General features: G+C 39.5%; 1 pseudogene; it reads right to left on the bottom strand.

Annotated features, from left to right (window-relative positions):
* Window positions 1-625: 625 nt before the first annotated feature.
* LOC124975653 (far upstream element-binding protein 1-like) lies at window positions 626-2,626 on the bottom strand (annotated as a pseudogene).
* Between the last annotated feature and the right edge of the window lie 1,188 nt (window positions 2,627-3,814).

A 3,814-nucleotide genomic window follows, 5' to 3' on the forward strand; every position in this document is an offset into this window, starting at 1 on the left:
GCTGCCCTTGAACTTGCAATCCTCCTGCTTCAGCCTCTGGAGTCGCTGGGATTATTGGTACCCCTACTTACTATTTCACAATGGGGTTAAATTTCAGTATGAAAGGATAAACTGTATTCAAACCATTGTGGGAGGAAATTATTAAATTAATAATCTGCATAAGAAGGCTCTTTAGATCCTTTGTGACTCTCAGAATAACAAAACTTTAGAAGTAATAAAATTGTGTGTCTAAATATGAATATGTTGGCAATTGTGTATTAAATATGAATTAAGTAATTACCTTGTTTTCCCATACAAAGCTTCTGAGAAGAGGAGGATGTACAGTAGAGAAAACATGAGTTTTCTTTCTTTCTTTCTTTCTTTTTTTGGAGGTTTCATATCATTTATTGTAATGCACAAAACAGGCATTTTAAAAGTGAAAGTATACATTGAAAAAGTACATTGATATCACAAAGCATTGACCACATAATAGTTGCAAAATACATTTGCTGGAATGTGTACATCTACACTAAACACTAAAAACAAACCAATTTTCATTTCTACACAGAAATATTAACCTCCTATCAGTAGTGATAGATATTTTGTACATTTTCAAAAAAAAAAGGAAAAAAAATTAAGATCTTCATCAAGTCTTCTGCATCCATATATTTAACAAAGGGTATTTTTTCCCCACACAATGAAGCAAATACTGTATTGTCCACTTCTTGTTATTGGTCTGAGGTGCTGGAGGATGCTGTGGCATTCCCTGGGGACTTGCCTGGCCGTAATAAGCTGCTTGTTGTCTATAGTACTCATCCCAGGCCACACTATAATCTGCCCCAGTAGGAGCAGGAACTGCTTGACCCATTTTCTTGTAGTACTCTTCCCAAGCCTTGGTATAATCAACCTGTCCAGCTGGAGCTGGATTTTGCTGATCTCCTTGTCCTTTAGTCTGGGTTGTAGTTGGTGCACCTGCAGGAGCTGCAGGTGGTGGCTGTGCTTGTTGTTGATAATAATGAGCATAATAAGCAGCCCAAGCTGCTGAATTTGGATTCGTTCCTGCCTTAGCTGGATCAGGAGGAGCCTGTTGCTGCCAATGTGGATATGCATTTCTCCACCCCTGAGGAGCATATGGGGCTGGAGGGCCATGAGGAGCTGGGCCAGGTGGTCCAGGATTATAAGGTGCAGGGGTTGTACTGCTCCCATTGGGGCTCTAGGCCCTGGAGACCCAGGAGGGCCCATGGGAGCCTGGGACACCATGGGGCCCATGGGGTACAGATGGCCCTAAAGGATTTACTGAGCCACCAATCTTTTCTTCTATGAATTGCCAAGCACAGTCTATTTGCTGTGGAGTGCCACAAACTGTAAATAATTTCATATTAGGGTCTGCGTTAGGTGGAGGATTTCTCTGAAGTTATATTCTTGCACCAGACTGTTGGCTTATGCTTTTTATGGTTTCACCTCCTTTTCCTATTATTAATCCAGTCTTCCCAGTTGGCACAATGAAATTAAACTCCTGCAGTCCAGGTGGTCCCATGTTCCAGTTGCCTTGACCTCTATCTCTTCCTCAACCACCAGGTCCATGTACAGGTCCACCAGGATTACCAGCCTGAACACTTCGAAGAAGGTCTGTAATAATTTCTGCAGCATGTCGGTCCTGTTATTTGTGCTATTCCATCAGGTATTGTTCCATCATCTGGCTTAAACTGAATTCAAACACCAGCATCATTCTGTATTTTTTTGATCATCTCTCCATTTCTTCCTCTTACACTACCAACAGCAAATCTTGGGATGGGAACATCAATCCCTTCATTTCCTCCTATTCTTGATCTGTGTTCATTTCAAACTTCTCTGAAACCACCTTGATCATGAATTAACTCCTACACCATTTCCTTGGCCTGATGAACTTTGTATGGGTTGCCTGTAATCCTAAGTGGTTTATCAGCACCAGTGTTCTGAGGCCCATCTTGAATCATAACCATTTTAACTGCAGCCCATTCCTGAAGTTGTTTAATAGTCTCTCCTCCCTTTCTAATAACTCATCCTGCCTTGCTAGCTGGAATCATGATTACTTGAACTCCATTTCCGGGACCATTGCCATGATGAAATCCGGGAGCTGGGCTTCCTTTTTCAACAATTGATCCAGTAACCATTTTGCTGATTGGACAGATTCAGATGTTCCAATTAACATACAAGACCTTTCTGGAAGGCCACCACTATCAGGAGCTATCTTTATTTTGCATCCAGATTCCTAATATATGCATGATATCTTTTCACCTTCTTGGCCAATTATGAATCCAACCATTCCATCTGGAACTTTGTATTCTTCTGTCATTACAAAGATCTGTAATGGTCTTTGTTGCTGATGCATCAGTGATAACTGTGTTCCAAAAAAGTCATTCTGAGGAGCAATTTTCTTAGCATCTGGTTGATCTCCAACTTCTAAAAGTCTTTTTTGTCCCCCATAACCATAGTCATTTGAATTTAATGATGTACCAGCATCACCCCCAATTTTTGCTGCAATCTCCCAGGCTCTCTGCAGCGCATCTTTGAAAGCATCATTAACTCTTCCACCACCACCACCACCACCACCACCACCACCAGCTGACCCAGAGGAGGGTGGAGGCACTGTTGAATAGTCTGCCATGAGTAAACTACAAGAGTCGCTGCCACTTCTTCTCACAGACCTCCTTCTCAGCTAACTGCTAAGAAAGGAAGAAAAACCAAAATGAGTTTTCTTAAAACAATAATATAGCAAGTATAAACACATTAATTTAGGAAAACTTTGTGAAAGTTCTCTAATTCTTTTCAGTAGTGTGCAAAGGGAAAAAAGATCTATTTTGCTCTTTTTTTACTACCTTTTATCAACTTTCTCAATTCCTGACCCTTTCTTATTACCCCCACACAGAGAGGAACATAGTATAGGTCTTTTAAAATTGTCTGGTAGAGTATTTGACAGCCTAAATTATATAATTCATCATTGAAAATCTACTTTTTCTACCAATTTTCTCCTTAAACAGCTAGTTCCAATATCTCAGCTCCTTTTCAAAAGCACTTTCTGTGGACATATTTTATATCTCCATTCTTTTTCTTGGAACTTCTTTTTTTAAATTTTATTGGCTCTGCTCTATTGGAATGTGTATCACTTGAGCCCCCATGGAGAACTGAACAGGTGTGAGTAAAGCAAAACATCTTTTGTTAATATAGGTACACCCTGGGAGTTCATAAAACACTATAATTCAATTGCTTTTATGAAAATTCTATTAATTCCCATGTGAATTTTGAGTGGAGCTTAGGAGATCAATCAATAGTCCTTAATACAAACCGAAAGATATGGTTATTTCTATAACTGAAATAAATGTTCTGCTGTCCTTATTCCAAAAAATAAATTTAGGAATTTATAGAATGTTTAAAGTGTAGAAAAACATATTAACTTTGAGTTTGGTTGTTCTAACTAAACCAGAGGTTTACTGTGATCAACCTACAAAGAGATGATTTTGAGTTTCCTGGACAACTTTCTTTAACAACCCACCTTCATTTGGGTACAGAATGACTTCACAACAGTATTGCCCTTTCTTAACCTGTCTTTGTACACATTTGCACTTTAAAACTAAGAGAATGGGAACATGTCCCCCAAAACTCTTAGTTTAGGAGGGTGGCGCATGAATTTTCTGTCTCTGCCTAAGCCCCTTCAATCAGCTACCACAGTGAATCTGGGGGTGAGGCCAAGCCCAACTTTTTTCCTGTTTTGGGGACAGACATGTATGGTGTTCCACACTCCCAAGTTGGAAGCAAAGATGTAAGTTTGGAATATTATAAAATTTCATGTGTCATT

Source organism: Sciurus carolinensis, unplaced genomic scaffold (genome assembly GCF_902686445.1).
Source record: "Sciurus carolinensis unplaced genomic scaffold, mSciCar1.2, whole genome shotgun sequence".
NCBI lineage: Eukaryota > Metazoa > Chordata > Mammalia > Rodentia > Sciuridae > Sciurus > Sciurus carolinensis.